Source organism: Dasypus novemcinctus, chromosome 26, assembly GCF_030445035.2.
Source record: "Dasypus novemcinctus isolate mDasNov1 chromosome 26, mDasNov1.1.hap2, whole genome shotgun sequence".
NCBI lineage: Eukaryota > Metazoa > Chordata > Mammalia > Cingulata > Dasypodidae > Dasypus > Dasypus novemcinctus.
In genome coordinates this window covers 24,925,369-24,951,878 of record NC_080698.1, presented here as the reverse complement: position 1 = coordinate 24,951,878, position 26,510 = coordinate 24,925,369, and the positions used below count along the sequence as shown (strand labels likewise).

The window sequence follows — 26,510 nt, the reverse complement described above, 5'->3', positions numbered from 1 at the left end:
ACATTATGACCAAGTGAAATTTATTCCTGATATGCAAGGGTACTTCAACACAAAAAATCAATTAACATAATAAACAACATTAACAAATTGAAGGGAAAAAAACACAATCATCTTGATTGTTACAGAAAAGGCATTCAACAAAATCAAGCATCCTTTCTTGATGAAAGCACTTCAAAAGATAGGAATAGAAGGAAAGTTCCTCAATACGATAAAGGGCATATATGAAAAAACCCAGCGCTAACATACTCAGTAGGGAAGGGCTGAAAGCTTTCCCTCCAAGATCAGGAAAAAGACAAGGATGGTCACTATCATCACTGTTATTCAACATGTACTAGAATTTCTAGCTAGAGCAATTAGACAAGAAAAATAAAAGATCCAAACAGACTCTCCCTTGACACAGATGTGTCAGCCTCTATTTAGAAAATTCTCAACAAAATACTTGTAAATCATTTTGGAGCATTGCCACTAAGTATGGATTATAGTTTACATTGTAGTTTATACTCTCTCCCAAACAGTCCTGTAGGTTATGGCAAGACACATAATGGCCTGTATCTGTCATTGCAATGTCATTCACGGCAATTCCCAAGTCCTGAAAATGTCCCTGTATTACACATGTTTTCCCTCTTCCTTGGCAGGATACTTTTTGGCTCTACCTCAGTTACCTCCTCTGTAAAAAAAAGGATCAAAACAGTACCTATCTCATCAGATAGTTATGAGGAATTAATGAGTTTACATGCTTAGAACAAGGCCTGGCATATACTAAGTATACCATAAGCATTAGCTACTTTTATATTTTATGATATACCTCATCCTCTTGTAACCTTTTTTGCTTTTAGAAATGAAAGCAATAATGTAGCAGGCCAAAAGAAAGAATGTAAAAGACAGCCAAGAGATAAATTTTTAAAGAGGAAGATGAAAAATCAATTTTATCTTATTTAGATGGTGATAAATGGTTAGAAAATATAAGTGCCACAATGGCAGGGACTTTTGTCCCTTTGATTTATTAATTTATGCCCAGTACCTGGAAGAGAACAGGCACATAGGTGGGCACTCAATAAATGTGCTGAATGAATGACACTGGGCGTACAATCAGTTGGTACTGGGAAGGGTTTGTCTCTTTAAATTGGTCATGGATTTGACAGTTTCTCACCATTCTACCTGGCCTACTTCATTCCCCTCCTTGACTGGCCCCTGTTTGTGACTCCTCTTCTTTACCTGCCTCCTGTCATTTACTTTTTTTTTATTTTGAAGATTTTATTTATTTCTCCCCCTCCCCCTCCCAACATTGTCTGCTCTGTGTCCATTTGCTGTGTGTTCTTCTCTGTCTGCCTGTCTTCTTATTAGAAGCTTCCAGGAATTGATCCTGGGACTTCCCAGAGTGGGAGAGAGACAATCATTTTCTTGTGCCACCTCAGCAACCTGATCTGCTGTGTCTCTTATTGTCTCTCATCTGTGTCTCTTTTTGTTGTGGCATCTTGCTAAGTCAGCTCTCCAAGTGGGCCAGCACTCCTCCGCGGGGCAGCACTCTGCATGGGCCAGCTCATCACATGGGCCAGCTTGCCTTCACCAGGAGGCCCTGGGCATTGAACCCTGGACCTTCTATATGGTAGACAGCAGGCCAATTGATTGAGCCACATCCACTTCCCAGTCATTTACTTCTGGTATCCTATAATCTTTTCATCAGGATAGTATTCAAAAGAGTGTAAGCCATAATCATAATCAGCAGAAATCACCTCCTATATTTCTCTTCCCCCACTCCCCATCCCTTGGGACAATCCCTATATACATATAGTAGAAGCTCACTAAATAGGTTAGAGGCTCCACTGGCATTTCTATCAAATGTGTTTCTTCCCTATTCTCCCCACAAACCCTACCACTGCCAGCTGCTGACCACCATCTAGGAAAGCCCTTAATTCTCTCTCCTCTGGCACCTTCCAGACATTCCACAATGAATACTATCCATTATGATGATTATGATGTCCAAGGGATACCTCTGCATTGCTGGCTTTTCAGTTTTAGGCCAGAAAATTTTAGGGGCCCATTATGCATGTGGAGACTTCTCACTACTCACTACTCTTATCCCACCTAAAAAGAACTGCCACATCCTCTGTGAGGCTCCTATTTCAGTTTGGTAGAGGTTGAAATAATCTTTGTAGATGAAGTACATGTCTGAAATATTTCCACTTTTACTGTAGTTGCCTAAAACCTGACTGAGGCATCATATGTGTTGCCTAAGCATGTAAGTTATTCAATTCCAGAGGCTGAAACTCCTGTGGTCTTCCCTGACTGGGTTTTGTTCAGTTTTATCTTTAAATGACTCATCTTAAACTGTATCATAGCTTGCAAACCACCTCATTCCTTTCAATAAACAGGATAGAACTTTGTTTTAATCAAAATACCTCCAGGAAATCTGCAACTTAATCACCCTCCTCCCCAAATAGTAAACGCCCAATGGGGGGCATATAGTGAGAAACTCAATTAATGGTGGCTGCTATATTTATAATGATCTGGAACTGCTCTTGTGCACAGAACCATCTCATGGACTGGGCAAAAGCACTGGGCCCAGAAAGTAAGCTTAAAGGACTCCTGCCTGTTTTATAATCTTGTTAAGATGCTTCTCTAGCCCTGAGCAGCTGGGTCCACATTACTTGGAGCAAGAGGAAAACAGGAGGTGGGGAAAATGGAGCCGGCAAGAAACACAATAGCACACCTTTGGACAATTTCCCAGGGAAAGGGTGGATGTGGATTGGGGGTTGAAGGGTGGTGGTAGTAGCTCCAGAGTCCTATTGTAATTTTAATACATTTTGGGGGCATTTAGCAAGTTTTGTGCTGACAAATAAATAATGCACCCAGCCGAATACTTAATAATATCATACTCCTAAATCCACTGGCATTTGATAATAGTAGGATAATATTCAAGTTTAAGCTTAAAACTTGAGATCTTAACTCAAATACCTTAAATTAAAACAAAACAAACAAACAAAAAACCACCATCCTTTGGTAGAACTCAAACTCTTATAACTGGAAGCATTGCATTTATTCAGCTGCACTATGTCGGAACAACTAGTTACCTTTTCTTTGGAGGACAGGGAAAAATCCTGATCGATATATCAGTGGATCTTCATCTGTTGTGATTGTGGAAGTTCTTTCTTCTTAATTCCGTTCAGATCTACCAAAAAAAAAAAAAAAAGAGAGAAAGAGAGAAAAGGGGAAGTGGATGAAGGAGTGAATAAAGCTAATCCAAAGTCTAAAAACTGATTAGTTGCCAGACATTCCAAAATTATTATATCTGCTTTGAAATGTCAAAGTGTTAAAAATTCAAGGCACTTGACCAATTTTACAGCAAATGAAAAAAAAGTTGTGTTTCTTTTTTTTACAATGAACTTAATTAGTTATATTTACAGTAAACTAAAAACAAATGACTATTCAATATAAAGAGTCAGCCTCCTGGGGCTTAAAATCATTGTGCGTAATTTGCCACTAATGAGTTTTCACTTAATTTTTTAAATGGCTATTCAGAAAGTCTGCTTCTATGAAACCCATCAGAATCAAAAATTTAAAAAAAACACCATGCACATACTGATTTAGATCATTATTTGGAGAGCTTGCTCTGACCTTTATCATTCAGTTTATAAAAGCAATTCATAATACTTTAAACAGGAAACAAAAACTCAATTAAGCTATCTTCCTATAAAGTACAAGGAAATTATGCGTTCTATTATCTACACAGTTGTGGGCATATGTGTATGTCTATATATATTTCAAGTAAAATGTGGCTACCATTCAAATTAACTTGGGAAGGAGCGGTAAATTAAGGAGTCAATGTATTAGAGATTAACAAACCAGACTTAGAAATTAGGCTGGTTTTCAAGATTGACACACAACAGAAAAGAAAGCAGCAAATACGGGCAATGACACAGCAATTGGAAGATGATGTCAAAGTATAAAGCACAAGGAAGGCTCATGTCACATGAAAATGTCCCTACTAAGGTTCTCTTCCTACAATCTTCATTGGCTATAAACACCAATGTTGGGTGGTGGGAATATTGCATTGCTTCGTTTTCACTTATTTTCGTATACTCTAAAATGGTAAGCCATGTATTTCTATGGGTTGAGATCATAAGATGCTAGCACAACATCTCTGAAAGCGAGTGGCTGAAATTGTATGGCATGTTTTGAATATTTATTTACAATTATCTTTACTGGCTTTTAATCCCTGGATCATAATCTGTCCTCTCTCTGTCCCCACTTTCAAACAGTTTCAGTTTTAGTCACCCACAAAATGCTATTTAGTAATGCTTAAAATCATTCCTACAATCTTTATTAGTCAGATGTTCCTCTTGCCAGATTTCTAATTTCTTACCATCTCCTATCTTTTAAAAAATTTCTCTGGTTTCCATTTTAGTGTTCCCTTTTTACTTTACATCCAATAGGAGCAGCTATCTTTGCTTAACATGTCTATCCTGAGCCAAAGTTGATTTCTTTGCAACCTAAACACATTCCAGCTACGGAAAATCTCTCAAAGTGAACTACAAATTACCATGATAAAGACAGTCAATAAAAGATGTTATGAAAGAGATAACCATTCACCTCCCTGACAGTGATTTCCTCAGAATAGACTGAGGTCGAGATGGAACACACTGGCATCAGATTAGACTCCAGGCTTGATCTTATTTCACTAGGTCAAGCCATTTTTCAATTTTCCATTAGGACACTCCAGCTATTTCTCTAAAGTGTCCAAGGAAGTCATCAGATTTCAGGGACTATGATATCTCCCCCAAGATAGTGTTTGGCTTTTAAAGAATTCATTTACTAAGCTGAATACCTTAAAAATGCTTTACAGGAAACCCTTTTCTTAAGAGAAAAATGGTAGTGGCAGTTACTGAAAATAAGCATTTAAAAATGTTAACTTCTGTTTAGAATAGGGGTCAGGAATCTTTTTTTAAAAGGACAAAAAAAAAGACTATAATATACTTATATATTCTCCCATTTGAGCTTTTTTTTTTTAGGAGGTACTGGGGATTGAAACCAGGACCTTGTATATAGGAAGCAGGCACTCAACCATTGAGCTACATCTGCTCCATATTCTCCCGTTTGATTGTCACAAACAACCCTGTGTTCAAAAGAGCTGGAGTTACGCTCTCTATTTAATAAATAGTGAGGAAACAGATTGAGAGCAGTCATAATTATTTTTTTCTTTTGTTTTAAAGGTTTATTTTATTTATCTATCTCTTCCCACCCCATCATTGTTTGTACTTGCTGTGTCTGTTTATCTTCTTTTGTTTCTTTAGGAGGAACTGGGAATCAAACCCAAGACCTCCGATGTGGGAGGGAGGCACCTAATCACCTGAGCCACCTCCATTCCCTCCATAATTATTAATTATACCTGTTCAAGATTACCTAGAAAATAAGTGGTTTGAAATTTAAACTGGAATCCAGGGCTTTGATGCTGTTCGGATCCCTTTTCAGTACACCTAACTGCCTAAACAATAATTTAATTTGTTTTGCAAAAAGAAATAGAAATAGTTTAAAACGGTAGACATGGAGAACAGTTTCTAAGAATAGAACCAAAAAATTTGATACCTTTTATTCATTTAATACCTACTATGAAAAAACACTCAATAAACACAATATTTAAAGTTTTGTTTTGTTTTGTTTTTGAAATGTTGGCCAGTTAGATGGGAGTGGGCAAGGACAAGGAATCAAAAAGAAAGGCATAACTTTAATGCTCTCCAAAATTTCATGCACTCTCAGTCTAAAAGAAAAAGCCAGTCTGCAAAGAGAGGACAAAAATGCTGCTCAGAAAAAATGCTGCTCAGAAACAGTGTCTGCCTGGGAGGCTCCTGGGCCTCTCTGTCCCCACCAAAGATCCCAAGCACTTTCCTCCCTAGGGTTCCAAGAATCCCCTGGACATGATAAATCCCCCCTTCTTTTGAAATAATTTCTGATAACTGCAACAAAAACAATTCTGCCCAAGACAACAAAAACTTTCATATTAAAAAACAAAAGGGCAATATCACCAAAATTTGTTATAAAAGAAGATCTAGCAAAATGCCCAAGGGTTCAGAAACATCCTCTCTCATTCACTTAAAACAGAGAAAAGCCCACATTTATATTGGTAGTGTTGTGTCAACTTTTAGGGAAAATGGCTTATTTTCTAGAAATAACATCTCTAAGTCCTTTTAAGACTCTGAAAGGCCTGCCCCAGTTTAAGGCACAACCGGAATCCCCTGTTATTATATAACCAACAAATCTTTAGAATTAAGCAACCTTTTAGTCATGATAGGGGAAAGAGAAAACAAGCTTACTTGAACTTGCTTTAAAGCATAACGGTATAAACTTTGTTTTTATTCCTTAAATAAAACTCTAGGTAAACTACTATACTTCAATGTGAGACTGGCACATAGGTGCTTAGGGAGGGATGGAAAGGAAGGGAAAAAGGGCTGGAGAGGTGGTCCCTGCAAGGAGGGCAACAGGATGAGTTTAAACTTGATTCTTTCTTTTAAGGTAAAGCTGGAAAAAAGTGAAACCTTGAAGGCTAACTCTAATCTCTCCGTTCTATATGTGAAAAGGCTAAGAACCAAGAGACATTTATCCAGTTGGTTTATTTATTCAACAAAATAAGTGTTCCTGGGGAGTGGATGTGGCTCAGTGGTTAAATGTCTGCTTCCCACATACTAGATCCAGGTTCAGTCCCTGGACCCCAAAACCTTAAAAAAAGTATTATGTGCTTCCCCTGCCAGATTCAGCTGGGCCACCTAACTACCTGGTTATGCAGTTTTGTTTCTACCCTTTGACACTCACTGCAAGCAGAAAGCCCACAGCCTAAAATAGTCCATGTTTTTGGTTGTTTGGCTTCCATGGTGATATCGGAAAAAAATATGAATGTGTTGCTAATATTTAAAAGGTGGGAAGATTCACATAAAATATCAAATTCCTGGTTTCTTTTGGAAAATCCAAAAAGCTGGCCATTGGGATCAGCTCTCTTGCATGTTGCATAACTGGTTGATGCTGTGTCATGGGCTGCACCTTGTCACTAAGCATGACTTTTCCAAAGTCCCGCCTGGCTGCATTACTTATTGTCCTTCCAGGCCCATCTCCTGCAGGCAGCCATGTTTGTGGTACTGAGCCTATGCTGTTTTCCTAGTGTCTTCTCCTAAATGAAAAACCACAGCCAAAAAAAAAAAAAAATTTAAAAAACAGGTCACATGTCACCTGCAGGCATATTCTCCAGAAACATGAATAAATGTTGTCTCTAGTTTACGATTTCTTATCCTATCCCATTTCCACCTTGCTTTCATCCTAACAGGCTTTCTCCCTGACAAGGCAAAGTTCATGCAACCCATCTTATCAATGGTGCTACTGGGTATCCCCCTCTTCAGAGGTCAGCCAGCGTTTTTGCACCTACTAAGCTACAGAGATTGCTCTCAAGAGACATTACACTGGACACCAAATGAGCATTTAAAAATACAACTGAAGAACCAAGAACAATTACCAGGAAAGGCTTCAGCAACTGTGCCCTAGATAGGTTTCAGGGGTACATTTCAGTCTCTGGAGTCAATCCTAGGGCTTTTATGCACCTTCTGTGGAACTTCTCATGTGGAGTCTTATTTTTAAAGGAGTTTCCGTTTTCTGGCAGCTTCTACATACCTGCACACATTCGGCCACTCTCCTCTCTCCAAATGGGTTCATGTAGGCCGTCTTACATTTCCTTTTCAGAATTCAAAGCTCTCCAATTTTAAGCCCTGTCTCTCCCACACTTCACTGACGTTAACTGGGCGCCCCTTCTTCTTAGCTGAGGAGGGGTGTGTCAGCAAGCCATTTTCCCACTGTCTATGACTACAGCACAATATTTCACCATTAGCCAAAAAGAGGATTAAAATTATAATAAAATTCCCAATTGTTTTCCAACTTATCACGGTGCAAAAACCTTGGTCAAGTAATAGTAGTAATAGTGGCAGCTGACATTTAGGAGCACTTACTGTATACAAGGTATGGACACATAGGAAGCTCTTTATATGCATTATTTCACTTAATCCTCCAAGTCGACGACTGTAAGTACTCTTACTATCTTTCTTTAACAGAGAGAAAACTGAGACTTGCAAGCTGAGGCCAGTAAAGAGCAGGACCAAGGCAGTCACATACTAGAGCTGAAGTCAAAACCATTCCCTCCATTGCCACATGTCACAACAATTTCTACCTTTATTCCCCTGTACCTGTTGTTTTTTCCCCCCTTAAATTCCTTTCTTCCTACCTCCCAAGTAAACTCATTAACACACACTGAGCCTTAAAAATTTAGCTCTGATTAAACCTCTTCAGGTCATCACATCCACCTCCCAACATTTCTTGGAGGCAGGATCTGAAGCATTTGATCCTTGAATACCAACGGCCCAACATTGTAAGTATTAATAAATGCCTGCTAAATTGATCTGGATTTAACTGAACCACTGGCTCTGACAGCTACCCATTAGCTCCAGTTAAGAGGTGCTGGGGTAGAATGTTCTTGCTTTGCTGAAGACCTGCAAGTAGCCTCAAAGGATAAGTAGCTGTTCTGGAATTGACCCTCACTCTTCCCAGCCAGATCCAACTTTTAGACATCAACAACAGAAAAGGGGGAAGAAGGATAATACTTAAGTTAAAGTCCAGTATTCCTGTTGTTCTCTTAATAGAGGAATAGAGTCTTTGGAGTTGGCCAGGGGTGGGGTGGGGTAGGGTAGGGTAAGCTGGGAGGGTTTCTTTCTCCCTCAGTATTCTGCCTGAAGAACATTAATCCCCTATCACTAGGCTGGGGTTATACTGTTCTAAAATGCATGTAAAATGTCCTCAGTCAAGTCATCCTTGCTAGTCTAACATGGTCCTTTAGGAAAGATGTTAAATACGTGAACAGAGAGCACGCATTTAATTCTGGGACCATACTTATTTCGCTACCTATAATAACAACTTTCACTGAGTACGTGCTTTAGGCCAAGCCCTGAGCTAAGCACTTCACAGCCTTACAAAGAAAATATAAGTGAGGAAATGGGGGCCAATGGCAGTTAAACAGCTTGCCCAAGGTCAGCACCAAATGGCATATGGTAAAGACAGAGACTAGTGGGATAAATGTATAGTTTTATTAATAATGCTTGTTGGGATTTGTTATTCCATCCTTCCTCTTTAATTATTATCACTTAAAGGCAGGCTGGGAAATCTATTACAAATTTTACTGTCTTTCTCTAAAAGATTCAGGGAAATCCCTCTTCTGTTAAGACTTTCTAAATGTTATTTATGATAAATATTGTCAATTCTTCTTGAACACACAGACTAAATTTCCCAATATTCCTTGCAATAAGGTACAACTATACGGTTAAATCCTAAAATGTGAACAGAAATGTTGGACACCACTTTTAGGCCTAGCCCACACAAACCTCCCTTCCCTGATTCTTAGTCTCTTACAACCTCTGCTGGCCAAGTGAGGATTGTTCAAAGCACGTAAAGGAAAGCAGAGCCACAAAATAGAAGGTGCCTGGGCTCCTTGTCAACCCACACTGAGCTATGACTTGAGCAAGAAATAAACATGTAAAATTTGAGGTAGCTACAGCAGTTAGCCTACCCTACTAATATAGTATTATTTTGATATCATCATCATCATCATTATTTCATTATTAACAGCAGCTGCTATAATTTACTGAAGGTTTCCTAATGATATGGTAGGCCTTTTATATATGTAATTTATTCACTTGTCATCATGAGGTACATATTACCCCACACTTTACCGATGATAAAATCTCAAGGGTCAGAGATTGGTAATCTTTTCTTCCCCTGAATATTTACAGCATTTACTATCTGAAAGATTTATTTGGTAATTAATTATGCATTATCTTACTGTACATCTTGCATTGATGGATTAAGTAGTTTCCATTCCTGCTGTTAATTTTCTTGTAGATATAACTCGATTTCCTTACCCAGAAATAAACTGCTAAGAGGAAGTAGGAGGGTCTTCCATCTCTATATTGCATATCACTTCACACACATTGCCTCATGAATAACTTCTGTAAACTAACCAATTAATAAATAAAAATATATTCTTTAAATATAGATTAGCTCATTAGAAAGGGTTTTGAATATATGTGAAATATATATGTGACCATTATATGTAATAAATGACTTCTATTTTTGTGTTTTGAATAATAGTCCTCTTAGGTAAATCTGACCAAGAAAACTGACTTGTTTAAGGATCATTAATGCAATTTTTCAATATTGTAATTACACCAGTGAATGTACACAAACACTTGGCACAGGGACTGGCATATTGTGGATGATAGATAAATGACTGCTTCCCTTCTACTCCCCAAATAGCTACTTCAAGTACAATCATATGCTGCTGGAAGAAAACAAAGGGGATTGCTAGAAAAATGTTAAGCAGGTAAGTAGAGGTTGGATTTTAATTACAAAGAATATGTTCCTACCTGGCAGGAAGACTGTCTAAAATGTTTGGAGCCAGAGCAAATGACAATTTCTTGACAATTAGAAAATCATACCATTCATAAAAATCTGTCCTGGCACAACCTTAAGGAAGATAATTTCTGGGCAGGCTAAGGGCCAGTGCTCACATCCTCACCTTCACTGCTGGTGAGTTACAGACGGTACTTTGGGACTTGCCTTCTATTTGCTCAGTTCCACAGGTTTGAACACAAGGGATTCCCTAGAGCCAAGGTGTCATTATTTGTAGACAAACACTAACACGCCCTCCCACAGCTCCTACAGTATTTCCTATATTTTGCTAGAAAGCAACACATCAGCATCTGAGGAAAATTTGTTCCTTCTGAGGCCGTTTGTTCCCAGTCCTCACCTATCCATAGAACTCTATTTCCTCCTCAAGACATTCAAAGAATCTTATCGACATGAAGCAGGCACTGGCTTTCATATGGTGACATTTCATACTAACCACAAATGGTAATCCTGTGACATGATCTTTACATTAACTAATTAATGTAAATATTTCAACTGCTGTTCCTTTAAATAACATTCTCCAACGTCTCTCCCTTTTGAAGAATTCTTTCAAGATGAAATGTGCACAAATGTGTATCAGTAACTGTATTTGGTATAAATAAAGTATACATTTGGATTTCTGCTCATTAATCAATTGTATTATCTACTTTGTTGATGGGTTGGGCTCTTCCCAGGGTAATTTTCCCTTTAACTTCACAGTATTGTCCTTAACTGTGGGCGATAAGGTTAATGCTATAATCAGGTATTACGTCGGCACATTTAACTTTAGCTGCTGTCCAAATATAGCAACACAGAGTCTAGATTCCCCAAGCTAGAAAAATGTAATTTTGAAAATTAGTGAATCAAGCTCTGGGTAACAACTCCTTTTAAAAACAAATACTCTTTTAAAATATTTAACATAAACTTTATAATATAAACTTCTTCATGAAATGCTGAGTATAAAAGCACATCTTAAAAGGTCACATACTGTATGACTCCATTTATGCAACATAACCAAAATGACAAAATTATGGAGTTAGAGACCAGATTAGAGATTGCCAAGAGTTTGGGAACATAGGGTAAAGGAGGGCATAAGTTTGACTAAAAAGGGGTCACATGAGGGAGAGTTTCACAGTGATTGAATAGTTCTGTATCTTGACTGTGGTGGTGCTTACATGAATCTATACATGAGATAAAATGACATAGATCTATACATACCCTTTACACCAATGTCAATATCCTGGTTTTGATACTACTATAATTATTATAAGATGTAACAATGGGGGAAATAGGGTGAAGAAGAAAAAACAGGACCTCTCTGTACTATTATTGCAACTTCCCATGAATCTAATTATTTCAAAGTAAAAAGCTAAAAACTGTTAAAAGTACGCTGGAATGTAAATATATTTCACAGAATAATTTTTTGAACTTGTAAAATTTAATAATACCCAGACCTATGCAAATACATTTTATTGTCAGATTTTCCATTTAGTATACAAATGAACTACTGATTATCTTGACGGAAGCAAGGAGTGGAACTAGAGTCATTTTTAGGGTTGGTTTTCCTGTCAGAATTACTGTTTTTGGCAATACCAGTAAAATGGAACAATCTGGCAGCCAAAATCTGAATATCTGACAAAGGAGTGGGTAGCATACAGTATTGGAAAAAAAAAAAAAAGCTTGTAAAGTCTTCTTATATCTTAAGGTCTATATTGCCATTAAAAAAAAATAGTCATGGAACAGCATAGTTTAGCCATAACTAACTTAGAAACAAAAAACATTTTGTGGTTTCTGTATGCTAATCAGATCCCACTGAGCATATGATTATGTGTAATTTGCAAAACACTAAATTATTAGATTTATGTCATTACCAAAAAATAGATTTTCTTACATACATACAGCAATAACTTCTACAGTTCAAACATCTCTCTGGCTAAATTAATATAAATGACTACAACGTGCCAGTAATAAATAAGAGACAAAAAGAACTTGGAAGATATAAATTAAACAGAACCAGTGTAAGTTACTTTTACTAGGGCTTTAGACAGAGATCTTTTTATCACTGATTAAAATATAACATTTTGGGATTACATCAAAAATATAACTGCCCAATTCCCTGTATCTCACACCTAAGCTGGCTCAACAATGGTTCATCACGACTTGGAATCTAATGAGAGGTTGGCAGGACTTCATAAATACTACCCTGTTCGCTCTTTTCCTCAGTGATGCAATTTGACCTACATTTCCAGCGCCCATTGAAACTTTGTAGGAGGGGGAAGAGGAGAGTTTTTCATTTCTCCTATCCTCTGATTAACTAGGACAGCAAATGCCACTCAAGGGACTGCTACTGGGTAGAAGCAAAAGGGGAAAAATAGTCATGTCAGTAGGAAATTCCACAGGAGGATATTTAGATATACTGAATTCTCTCATTCTGCAAACAAACTGTCATGGCTTTACATGACAACAGCACGGAAGATTTGCCCCACTTTACACATAATTAGCCCAGAACACCAAGGGCTATTTCACTTACTTTAGGCTACCATCACAATGAAATTTAAATTTGAAATATACTCTTATCCTTGTAAAAGGGTTTTTTCCCCTAAACTTTTAATTTTGAATAACTTTAGATTTATATAGAAAAGTTGCAAAGATTGTACAGGGTTCCTATATATCCCACACTCAGTTTCCCCCATCATTTTAAAAAATTTTTTTCTAAATTTTATTTTTTATTTATTTCTCTCCCCTCCCCTCTCCCCCCCCCCCCCCCCAATTGTATGCTATCTGTGTCCATTTGCTGTGTGTTCTTCTGTGACCGCGTCTATCTTTATCAGCGGCACCAGCATTGATCTCTTACATTATGGTACATTTGCCACAACAAATGAGCCAATATTGATATTCTTATTAATTGAAGTCCATACTTTTAAGGAGTAATGGTGAGATATTTTGTATAAAGTCCTTCAGTTGTTTGGTCTACGTTTCTCTCATGATTATATTGGGGTTATGGTCTTTGGAGAGGAAGACCTCACAGATAAAGTGCTGTTTTCAACACATCCCATCAAGGGTGTTTATTACTATTTATGTTAACAGTGATCACCTTGCTGAGGTAGTGATCGTCTCCTTTCTCCACAGTAAAGTTATTCTTCTTTTCCCTTTTCTATACTGTACTCTTTAAAAGGAAATCACAGGGAAGCGGATGTGACTGAAGTGATACAGCTTCCGCCTACCATATGGGCAAGCTGGCCCACGCAGTGAGTTGGCCCCTGCTGGAATGCCGCCCTGCGAAGGAGTGTCCCGAGTGGGAACGCCACCCAGCACAGGAAAGTGGCCCCACACAGGAGTGCTGGCCGACACTGACAGCTGGTGCAGCAAGATGACGCAACAAGAGACACAGAGGAGAGAAAATAAGAAGACGTAACAGAACAGGGAGTTGAGGTACGCAAGAATGTAATTGCCTCTTTCCCACTCTGGAAGATCCCAGGATCGGTTCCTGGAGCCGCCTAATGAGAATACAAGCAGACACAGAAGAACACACAGCGAATGGACACAGAGAGCTGACAACCGGGTGAACGGGGGGGGGCGAGAAATAAATAAAATAAATCTTTAAAAAAAATTTAACATGGGACTGTATAGCATAGCTAAATGTCATGTGAAATATGAATATGGGTAATATTGCATATATAAGTGTTTTTCTTTGAAATGAACAAATGTATGTTAATGTTATAAAAAATATCAGGCAGAAATACAACCAAACAAAAATATGGACAGTAGTGTACATTAATATATTCATAATCTTCCATTAATGGTTTTAAAAAAAGGAAATATACTAAGTGAGAGAAGCTAGAGAAAAAGTACTAAAGTTTGGCTCCATTTATACAAAATATAAATAAAAATAAATTAGAAAGATGGAAACAGAATATTAGCTATGTACAGAAGCATAGAGATTGATAGGCAAATGTTAATATATTAAGGGGTAGAGCTTTTTTTTGTTTTTTTATTATTCTTCTTCTTGAAATGATGAAAATGCTCTAATAATGATTAAAGTGATAAATATACAGCTATGTGATTATACCAAATACCATTGCTTTACACTTTGGATGGAATGTATGCTTTATTAATATGTATCAATAAAATTGATAAAAGATTATGTATACCTCCCAAAAATTAAATGTCTATTTTGGCTCATGCCTCTTGAATGAACATGTGTTTAGTGGGGCAGTCCTAGTGTTTTATAGATGCATTTAGGTGAAATGTATAATGTGAATGAACTAAAACTTACATGGAGCCCCTTGCATCTGCTAGGACTGTGTTTTCCATGCATTATTCCTGAGAAGTGGGTTTAATTATATCTATTTTACAGATAAGGAAGTGATGATCTTATCTTTTTAAGATGTTACCAGAGATTTGGAGAAGTGGACACTGAACCTTATACTTCTGCAAACCATTTTGTGCCTTCAGCATTGTAAAGTCTTGACTTACCTTCCATCAACTTCAACAGCTCTGTTTGCAGGGAAGAATGGAACAGGGCCCTTAATTTTTTCCCCAATGTATTGGATTAATTGGAAGCATCAGACAGGGAATACTGTCTGGTGCATTGAAGAGGTTCAATAAATGTTTATTGAATGTAAATCTTAATCACCTTGAGTGAGGAAAAGAGGACAGAGAAAAGCAGTATTAGGTGTTGGCACTGGCCTATTTCTTATTTTAAAAAGAAAAAAGAAAAAGTATGAGGTTACCAAAGATTTTATTAGCATAGCCTCTTTAACACAGACTAATGGTTGGAGGCTAAGATGAAGAACTGCCCAATGTGTGTTTGCATGGGATGAACTCCAGTCTATGTAACTCAGTTATTTTCAGATATCTAGTGTCTTCCCACTAGGTGCCCCTACTTCCTAAGGAGTTCCTGGCTCTGTCATTGTGTTCAGTCTGAATAGTTTATTTTCAGTGAAGAAAAACTGTAAGACTAAAATATGCAAACCATAAATAGGAAGGTATAATTGTTGCCAAAAGTAATTGTAACGTATTTCAAAGTTGGATATGACTGAGATTTGTCTGTTCATGTTCAGCTGAGGTAGTTCAGAGCTGGTAAAAAGGAAATAGCATTTAGTGGCAATGGGAGGTGAAAGGAACAGATCTTTTTGTATAGAACAGTAAGCACACAGAATATTAGATTTCCTCTCCCTCCCTCTAACCACAGAAAAAAATTTTTATTCTTTTTTTCAGGGGAACTTTATTATAAGGCATTTATTGACCTTATCAAATCTGAAAAGTGGCTGGTCAGGCGGTAGTTTGATTATCAAATATCCTCTTCAGGATTTATCATATTATGCCACAGAAGGAAAATAATTGTTTTGATAAATGTTTTCGTTTACTATAATTGTTTTGGTTTACTCCAGAAGTAGTTCATGTGGAAGAAAACAACTGAAATGCTAAACCTTAAAATACTATGACAAGACCCAGCATCCAGATCTTGGTTTTGATGCCATTTTCCAGTAAAAAGAACCAGAAATGGCTGGTCCTAGGCCTGGGGCAAGGAATATACAAGATAAGCTTGAAGTTATCTTCTAGTGTCAGAAAATAATTTTTTAAAAAAATGTTCAAAATTAACAACAAACCAACCAACTACTTACATACACACAAGGATGAGGTATGTCAAAGGGACACAGGAGCCAAGTGAAAGAGCCCCCAATGGCCAATTTGAACAACTAGATATACAGTATTAGATCATAATCCAGGGAGAAGATATGACTCAAACAATTGAGTGTATGCCTCCCACATGGGAGGTCCCAGGTTCAGTTCCTGGTGCCGCCTAAAAAAAAATAAAACAACAACAAGCCAACAAATGAAAAGCCAACTCAAGGGAGCCAATGTGACTCAGTGGTTAAGCACTGGCCTCCCATATATGAGGTCCTGGGTTGAACTCCCAGTCCCAGTATCTTAAAAAAAAAGGTTATAATACAAAGCATAAAAGAAATGTAACTATAGAATAAACATATACAATGTGTATATAAATATAATAAAACAAAATATAAGCATATATAATATATAATATAAATATAATTAAGTAATAGCATAAAGTAAATATCCATCAGTCCATACTGATAAAATAATTGAATAAATGGGAAAGAATAGATAAATCTGTGCAGAAGAATTTCAAAATAATAATTTATATAGATACTCCTAAATCAAATGGAGCAGAACTCCCCAACACACACAGTTCCCACAGTGTGGACTGTGCACTGTGATTTCCTTTTATTTCTTTGTTTCTCTGCTTGCTTGTTTTCCTCCCTTCCCCTCCTCCCACCCTGCTGTTTTTGCTATCTGTACTGTCCTCTCTTCTCATTTTCTCTCCTCCAGGATTCACTGGGATTCTATCCTGGAGATCCCCAGTGGGGAGGGAGGTTCCCTGTCAATTGTGCCACCTCAGTTGCTGGTTTCTGCTGTGCATCACCTTGACTTTCCCCTTGTCTCTCTTTTGACGTGTCATCATCTTGCTGCGTGACTCACTTGCGCGGGGCACTGGCTCACCACACGGGCACTTGCGTGGGCACTGGCTCGCCATGCGGGCACTCGTGCAAGCACTGGCTTGCCACGTGGGCACGCTTTCTCTTCCTCTTTTTCACCAGGAGGCCCTGAACCCTGGATCTCCTATATGGTAGACGGGCACCCAGTTGGTTAAGCCACATCCATTTCCCCCATGTTAAATTTTTTAGCTTTCCTTCTAATAATATACTTGACCTTAGACTTTCCCTTTCAACCCTGTCATACAAGCACTGCTAGTTACAAACACTATGGTGTGCTTTCACCATTTCTATTCCAAAGATATAAAAACTTGTTACCAGTTCTGCACAGACTAAACTTCAGATTTCCATTCTCTAACCTCATTCTATTTTCTGGTGACCTGTATTCTATTTATTAACTCCACGACTTTATGCAGTATATTTAGTTCATAATAGTGCAATCATACAGTATTTGTCCTTTTGAGTCTGGCTTGTTTCACTCAACATAATGTCCTCCAGGTTCATCCACATTGTTATATGCTTCAGGACTTGATTTCTTATTTCTTTTTTAAACTTTATTTTGTACATTTAATAATTGAAAATATAAATAATTAAAAACCAAAAAGAGGGAAACGGACTTTGGCCCAGTGGTTAGGGCGTCCGTCTACCACATGGGAGGTCCACGGTTCAAACCCCGGGCCTCCTTGACCCGTGTGGAGCTGGCCATGCGCGGTGCTGATGCGCGCGGGGAGTGCCCTGCCACACAGGGGTGTCCCCCGCTGGGGGAGCCCCACGCGCAAGGAGTGCGCCACTGAGGAGAGCCGCCCAGCGTGAAAGGAAGGAGCAGCCTGCCCAGGAATGGCGCCACCCACACTTCCCGTGCCACTGACGACAACAGAAGTGGACAAAGAAACAAGACACAGCAAATAGACACCAAGAACAGACAACCAGGGGAGGGGGGGAAATTAAATAAATAAATAAATCTTTAAAAAAAAAAAAAAACCAAAAAGAAGACACAGTTGAATAAAAACATACGTTTCTCAATTAAATGTACTAGATACATATAAAAATTTTTTTAATCATATAGTATGTTACACAATATATTTGGTTCATAGTAATGCAATAATACAGTATTTGTCCTTTTATGTCCGGCTTGCTTCACTCAATATAAAGTCCTCCAGGTTCATCCATGTTGTCATATGCTTTACAACTTCATTTCTTCTTACAGTTGCATAATATTCCTTTGTGTGACTACACCACAGTTTCTTTATCCATTCATTGGCTGATGGACACCTGGGTGGTTTCCATCTTTTGGCAAATGTGAATAATGCTGCTATGAACTCTGTGTACAGAAGTCTGTTTGTGTAACTGCTGTCACTTCTTCTGGGTATATACCCAGCAGTGGTATTAATGATCTTCTCAAGAAACCAACTCTTGGTTTTTTGATTTTCTCTTTTTTTCCCCCCCTCAATTTCATTTCTGCTCTGATCTTTATTATTTCTTTCCTTCTACTTGCTTTGGGATTAGTTTGCTGTTCTTTTTCTAGTTCCTCCAGGTTCTCGGTTATGTCTTTGATTTTAGCTCTTCTTTTTTAATATAGGTATTTAGGGCTGTAATTTTCCCTCTCAGCACTGTCTTTGCTGTATCCCATTAAGTTGTTTTTTTTTTAAAGATTTATTTATTTCTTCTCCCTTCCCTCGCCCCTCCCCCGCATTGTCTGCTCTCTGTGTCCATTTGCTGTGTGTTCTTCTGTGTCCACTTGCATTCTTGTCATGCGGCATTGGGAAACTGTGTTACTTTTTTGTTGTGTCATCTTGCTGTGTCAGCTCTGTGTGTGTGTGGCGCCAATCCTGGACAGGCCGCGCTTTTTCCACATGGAGTGGCTCTCCTTGCAGGGTGCACTCCTTGCACATGGGGCATCCCTATGCAGGAGACACCCCTGCATGGCACGGCACTCCTTGTGCACGGCAGCACTGTGTGTGGGCCAGCTCACCACATGGGTCAGGAGGCCCTGGGTATCGAACCCTGGACCCTCCATATGGTAGGTGGACGCTCTATCTGTTGAGCCACAACCGCTTGCCATCCCATAAGTTTTGATAAGCTGTGTTCGCATTTTCATTCATCCTGAGATATTTACTAAGTTCTCTTACAATTTCTTTTTTGAGCCCTCGATTGTTTAGGAGTGTATTGTTTAACTTCCACATATTCGCAAAATTTCCCCTTCCCTGTCTATTATTGATTTCCAGCTTCATTCCATTATGATCTGAGGAGGTGTTCTGTATAATTTCAATCTTTTTATATTTATTGAGAGACCTGCTTTGCGATACAATATGTGGTTTATCCCAGAGAAAGATCCATGAGCACTTGAGAAGAATGTATAACCAGCTGACTTGGGTTACAATGTTCTATATATGTGTTAAGTCTAGCTCATTTTTTCTATTCCCTTGTTGATCTTCTTTTTAGTTTTTCTGTCTAACGACAGGAGTGGTGTGTTGAAGTCTCCAACTATTATTGCAGAGATGACGACAATTTCTCCCTTGAGTTTTGCCCATTTGCCTCACCTATTTTGGGGAAACTTGGTTAGATGCATAGATGTTTATGACTGTTACTTTTTCCTGGTGGACTGTCCCTTTTATTAATATGTAATGGCCTTCTTGGTCTCTTATAACTTTGTTGTATTTAAAGTCTGTTTTGTGGGATTTCAGTATTGCTCAGACTGCTCATTTTTGGTTACTGTTTGCATGGAGTATCTTTTTCCAACCTTTGAGTTTCAGCTAATTTGTATCCCTGGATCTAAAGTGAGTCTCTTGTAGACAGTACATGGAGGGCTCATGGGTTTGTTTTGTTGTGTTTCTTGTGTTTTTTCTTCACTAGGAGATACCAGGGATTGAACCTAGGACCTCATACCTGGGAAGCAGATGGTCAACCACCTAGCCACATCCACTCCCCAATGTGAGCTGGCCTTTTCCTTTGTTGTTTATTTTTAGGAGGTACTAGGGATCAAACCCAGTTCCTCATATGTGGGAAACAGGTGCTCAACCACTTAAGTACATCCACTCCCCAACTCATGCTTTTTTATCCATTCTGTCAGTCTTCATCTTTTGACTGAAGAGTTTAATCTATTCACATTCAATGATACTACTGTAAATCCCTTATTTACTTCCACCATTTTATTCTTTGGCTTTCAACCTTGATATCTTATTTTCTTCTCTTTTAACTCTTCTGGTTATCCTTTCTGACAGTCTTCCTGACTACATGCTCCTACAAGCAGCTCTGTCTTGTCTTTTTCTTTCAGGTTGTAATGCTTTCTGCCAAGGAAGTGAATTCACTTAGTTTCTGTTTATTTGTGTTTTAAACTCACCTCCATATCTGAGGGACAGTTTTATGGGATAGTGAATTCTTGGCTGGCAATTTTTCTCATTCAGTATCCTAACTATATCATACCACTGCTTTCTCACCTTCAGGGTTTCTGATGAAAAATCTACACTAAGTCTTACTGGGCATCCCGCTATGATAGTCTGCTTCTCCCTTGCTGCTCTCAGAATTTTCTCTTTAACTTTGGTGTTTGACATTCTGAGTAGTATGTGTCTTAGAGTGGTTCTATTTAAGTTTATTCTGATTGGGGTATACACTGTGCTTCTTGGACATGTAGATTCATGTCTTTCATCAGAGTTGGGAAATTTTCAGCCTTTATTTCCTCAAATACTCTTTCTTCCCCTTTGCCTTTTTCTTCTCCTTCTGGAACACCCATAACACATATGTTGTTGTGTTTCGTGTTGTCATTCAAGTCCCTGAGCCCCTGCTCAATTTTTCCCATTCTTTAATGTCTTTGTTCTCCTCTCTTCAATTTCAGTTGTTCTGTCTTCTGCATCACTTATTTTCTTCTATCATTTCGAGTCTCTGTTGTATGCCTCTAATATTTTTTATCTCATCTATTGCATCTTACATTAGATAGGCACTGTTAGTTTTCTATTCAGGTTTTCAAATTCTTCTTAGTGCTCACCCAGTGTCCTCTTGATGACCTTTATCTCTTAGGCCATATTGTTTTCCAACTGGTTGATTTTATTTAGGATATTGGTAAGAACCTCATTGATTAGTTATCTTAAATCCAGTGTCTCATCTGGGGTTTTGATATTTTTCTTTGTTTGGGCTATATCTTCCAATTTCTTAGTATGGCTTTTAATGTTTTGCTGATATCTAGACATCAGGCAGGGTACCTGAATATATGTGGGTTTAAAAGCAAGTACCAATGTCACTTGAATTTGACTAGAAGGTCAGGGAAGGCTTCTATGAAGAGGTGACATTTAAACTGGGAGTAGGAGGCAGAGGAGGTGTTAGGGAAATGAGAAGCAATAAGTACTCTAGGCAAGGAGGATCTCAAGAGAAAAGGACTCTGAGAGAGCCTGGCAAGTCTGAGGAACTAACGGTCAGAGGACCCAATGAGACTGGAGATATAGACAAGAGCCAAATCAGAAGACCACCAAAGAGGATATTAAAGATTTTGAATGGATGTCATCCTCAAGGCATTGAGAAGGCACCCAAAAGTTAGCTGTTCTTGATGAAATACAGTAGTGAAAGGCTCACTCTGCCCCCAACTCCTGACCTCAGGACAATTTAGTATCTTTTTATCATTTGTATTTCTAGGACAGGCAACTTAGACTTCTGATAAATATTCGTGGAGACAGACTAAACCACTCCTCCCTTTTTTTGAAATCCTTTAGCTGTTGCTTCTGTTAAAGTACTATCTCTGATTATTATAGTTGGGTGTGGACCTCTTTTCACTGTGTAGTTATGTTTCTGAAGAGCAGAGTAAATGTCCTATTTATCCTGCCATCTCCCAAAGTTTGATGTTCAATAAAGTCATGGATTAAAGCAGACACACACACACAAACACCGACCCCATATTTTTAGAAGGTACTGGAAATTAAAACCAGGATCTCGTACATGGAAAGCAGGCACTCAACCACGGAGCTACATCCACTGCCTACAGACCCTCTTTTAATAAGCTAAAAACGTCTTATATTTCTAACGTGGCTGGGTAAGAATCTTCTTGTCAATTCATTCTACCTTAAATATATGTGAAGGGATAATATGCAAGGACCTTTTAAAAAGTTCCATTTTCATTTTGCAACTTAACTTTAACAAATTTAAACAAAAACCCATTTCACCCATGTGTGATTAAAAGTTCAAATTTTATATTTTACGATAAACCACCTATACAGTTTGCATACTTAATTTTTTAAAATTTCAGTTTAATTTTAACAAGAACAAAATGTACCAACAAAAGGTCTTTCAATCCAATTCTTCTGAAAAGCATTCAGATTTTCACTTGGAATTCTTCATTAGTCTGATATGGGTAGGAAAAGTGTTTTGACTTTTTGTTTTAAAAAGATTGAAGTGAGTCACAATCAAAGGTTTGCATGCTTTGAATTTTATTTTGGGATTTCAGGAGATACAGATGAAAAAAATTATGGCATTGTTTTAAGTAGCTTTTAATGTATCATATTACTTAATCCTTAGAATAACTCTTGGGAGTTGGGTTTTCTTATTTTCCCTATTTTACAAATGAAATAACTGATGACCATGGTCATACAGCCAGTAAGTGGCAGAAGCTACACTTAACTAGGCAAGTTGATACTAATGCCCAAATCCCACCCACTATAGTACGGGTGGAGATACGTTAGCATTGCAAACTGTTTTCTCTGGAGACTGATGTCCACCTCTGTGACATCAGCCAGGGTACCTGAATATATATGGGTTAAAAGCAAATACCAATGTCACTTGAATTTGACTGGAAGGTCAGGGAAGGCTTCTATGAAGAGGTGACATTTAAACTGGCAACCAAAGAAGTTTTCCTTTGTGACATGCTACTTACAACCATGAGAGGAGCTTGGAAGTATGATTTATTTCAACATTTGAAAAGAAGGCATTTGACAGAAAATTTATGACCAATTTCTATGCATGAAAAATGGAACTTAAGATTACTTCTGCTGGTTTTAGCCTTGGGAACTACTTCAGCACTTGAAATTTATCAGAGGGGAAACGGACTTGGCCCAGAGGATAGGGCGTCCGTCTACCACATGGGAGGCCCGCGGTTCAAACCCCGGGCCTCCTTGACCCGTGTGGAGCTGGCCCATGCGCAGTGCTGATGCGCGCAAGGAGTGCCCTGCCATGCAGGGGTGTCCCGCGCATAGGGGAGCCCCACGCGCAAGGATTGCGCCCCGTATGGAGAGCAGCCCAGCGCGAAAGAAAGTGCAGCCTGCCTAAGAATGGCGCCACCCACACAGAGAGCTGACACAACAAGATGACTCAACAAAAGGAGACACAGATTCCCATGCTGCTGACAACAACAGAAGCGGACAAAGAAACAAGATGCAGCAAATAGACACAGAGAACAGACAACGGGGGGGGGGGGGGGGGGGGAATAAATAAATAAGTAAATCTTTAAAAAAAAAATTTATCAGAGGTTAAACAAAAACTTTGGCCAACTTTTATGCTTATATATGCTCATCCTCACTAATAATAAAGTAACAGAAAAATAATTTTTGTCTCTTGTGTTAGAAATTCACCATTTCTCTCAGATGAGGTTTCTCATACCAAGCAATCCAGAATATGCTCTATTCATCAAAATTCTTTTGGCTGCAAGTGATAGAACCCCAAATCAAGTACCTTAAAAAATAATCTGTGACGAGGAAAGAGGTATTGATTTATACAAATAAGAATTCCAAGACGTGTTCAGCTTCGGGATTTTGAACCATGCCATTAAGACTCATTTTCACTCCATCTCTGAGCTTGGCTTATTCCTACTTATCTTTGTTCTCAATTGGACCCTTTGTGCACAGCAACAAGATGGATGTACACCATCAGCCCCAGACCAGCACTGCCTTCTACAGTAGCGAAACACTTTTCTGGTAGGGTTGGCAAAAGCCAAGGGTGGACTCTGGTCTAGCTTGCATTACGTATGCATTGTTGAACAAATTACTAAGGCAGTATGGGAGAGGATTCTGATTAACCTGGCTTAATGTATATGTCCACCCTTGGGTGGGCAAGAGCTGGAGTTTTATCCAACAAAACTACTTGGATTCGGCAGAATTGAGGGAAGGCTATATATATTGAAGGTGGATTATGAATACGCTCCTGGGGTGTGCAGGTAATTTTCTGTTTGATCCCCTTTCTGTTTCCAGACCAATTTTCCACCATTTCTTATTTATTGCTCTGGGCCTAAGAGGACAGCATCACTGGACTCATTGCTGGCAGACTTCTAGATAGGTTTGGCCAATGGCAGCACTGGAAAGAGATCAAAGAGGGAGGAAAGAAAGATGGAGGAGGGGGCATTGCTTCCTGCTCCCTCCCAGCTCTGGGCTGCATTTTCTGGCAGTGGCAAAATCCCTCCATGACTACAGTTTCTGTCAGACAGCCCTCTTCTGTGGCTTCAGCTTTCTTCCTAGACTCCAGAAACATTACTTCTTCTCTTTGCTCCTTCAGACCTAGTAGTGATAAAAGCTTCCCATTGTTATTGGTCTCTGGGTGCCTCAAAAACCTATGTTGCCCATAACTCTGCCCACCCTCTGAAAATAATCCCTTCTAATTCTTTTGAATCATCTCACTTGGAATGTCAGACCCTAGTTGAGATGTATGGCTACTACTTAGGACCTAAGAATTCAAACCACAGACATTTGAAAGCAGCAATCTTGCTCCTTCACACGTGAGCAGTTATCACAATGGTTCTTCATCTCCCAGAGTAATTCTTTCCCACCAAGCACTGCATGTAAGATCTTATGTTTCTTAGGCAGAAATGACACCTTTTAAACTGATCAGTACAGCTGAAAAGACAGCTGGCAGAATGGAGGGGCACACACAAGTTTCTAGGCAAAAATCTGTTACATGTCAAGAATAAAATGTTTACAAGGAGATGCCATTTCCTCCTACTTCTCCATGGGCTTCCTCTCACTGGCTTCCTCTTGCTGAGAGCAAGGAATCAAAGTCAGCATTGTATTTTCACACTGAGTACCACACCAAAGAAGTTATATCACTGCCCGGGGAGGTTGCCCTGTGTGTCACTTCGCTTTGCTAATTTCTCAGGCCCCAGGATCAGCTTACCACTAGCCAAGGCAGACAGACAGAGAGCCAACCATCTTGTATTACTAGCCACCAGCCCACGATCCTTCTTTCTTTCTGTTTTATCCCTGGACAAATCTTTCTTTTGCACTAAGGTAAAATGAGCAGGATGAGAAAATTCTGCTGTGCTTTGCCTTGCCTGTCTCTTTAACAAATCTAAATAGATGAGCATTTTTCTTTCCACAGAAGAGGACTGACATATGCTTCTACCATAATCTGTTCTGAGCTCCTTTTCAGATTTTTTTCTTATCAAGGCGACTAGATTTGGGGTTAGATGTTGACTGAAATCACCTGGTGTTAGTGGGACGCTCTGGGTTTCTAGATTCTTTACTATGTTAATAAACGAATTTAAGGACATGCCACAGGGTAGGCAAAGGATTAAGAGTTTATTAAGAAACAAGAAAACCAGAAATGAGATAAGTACACATCTGAAGAATGTGTGCTGACTGTGCTACAGGGAGAGGTATGTGTGGGGGCCCAGGTTAGGCCTTTTTAAGATCTTTCCTCCTCTCTTTTCCTGATACTGGGGAAGGGCCCGAGCTATTTGTTGTTCTGATTGGTTGCCTTATGATCCCTACCTGTTAGCTCTTAGGGGAACAATGGGGAGGCCTATTTGGAGTTACCCAGGGCTTTCCCTTGACCCTGGAAAGAGCTCCAAATGGGAACTGTGGCTGCGGTCTTTCTGGCTTTGTTCATTTATTTAATTTTTAATTTTTTAATTTTTTATTGTTTTTTAATAAACCAGCTTTGTTTTTAGTAGCAGCCTTCTCACAGGGGGTTTCTGGGCAGGGTCTCACAGCCACATTCTCTGCCAGGACCCAGCTCTTTCCTCTTTCCCTATACTAACCTGCCTCACTAAACATTCCACCTTGCAGTCACTTGGCACAGATAACCTGGTAACTACTATATTTTTTAATGTTGGGGCATTCTTCTGAGCAAGAGCTGATTTTAAAAATTCTTCTGGGGGCTGATAAGAACTGATGTGGCTTGTGTCAACAAGACACTCCAACAAGGATTCTAAATGTCTCCCTCTGTAGTAGTTGAGAGGGAGTCACGAAGCCATAGGCAGACAGGCTACAGTCTGCACAAAAGATGCTTTGCTACACTTCAGCCAAAGTTGGCCGAAGGGTAACACAGCTCTCTTCTCCCACCCTGGTGGGGAAGCCCCTCTCCTCAGCTCCAAGGCAATGCTTAGAGCAGACTACCAAAACCAGGTTCACATTATATACCCATTCCTACCATTCTTTATCCTTACTTCTAAGCATTAATTTCAAAGGATAATTTATTGGGTGGATATATCTCAAATGTTAATAGTGCTATCTTTGGACAGTAAAAGTCTGAGTAAATTCTATTTTCTTCTGTGTATATATGAGAATTTTCCAAATTTTCTACAAACGTATGTGATTTTTATAATCAGGAAAAACTATT

General features: G+C 38.8%; 1 protein-coding gene across 1 annotated transcript in view; it reads right to left on the bottom strand.

The window, feature by feature from the left end:
• ATXN7 (ataxin 7) overlaps window positions 1–26,510 on the bottom strand; it is a 184,008-nt gene that overhangs the window by 145,457 nt on the left and 12,041 nt on the right. The window contains exon 2 of the mRNA XM_058288589.2: window positions 3,072–3,169. The gene's annotated coding sequence lies outside the window, so the exon portion shown is untranslated. The remainder of the gene's footprint in view (window positions 1–3,071; window positions 3,170–26,510) is intronic.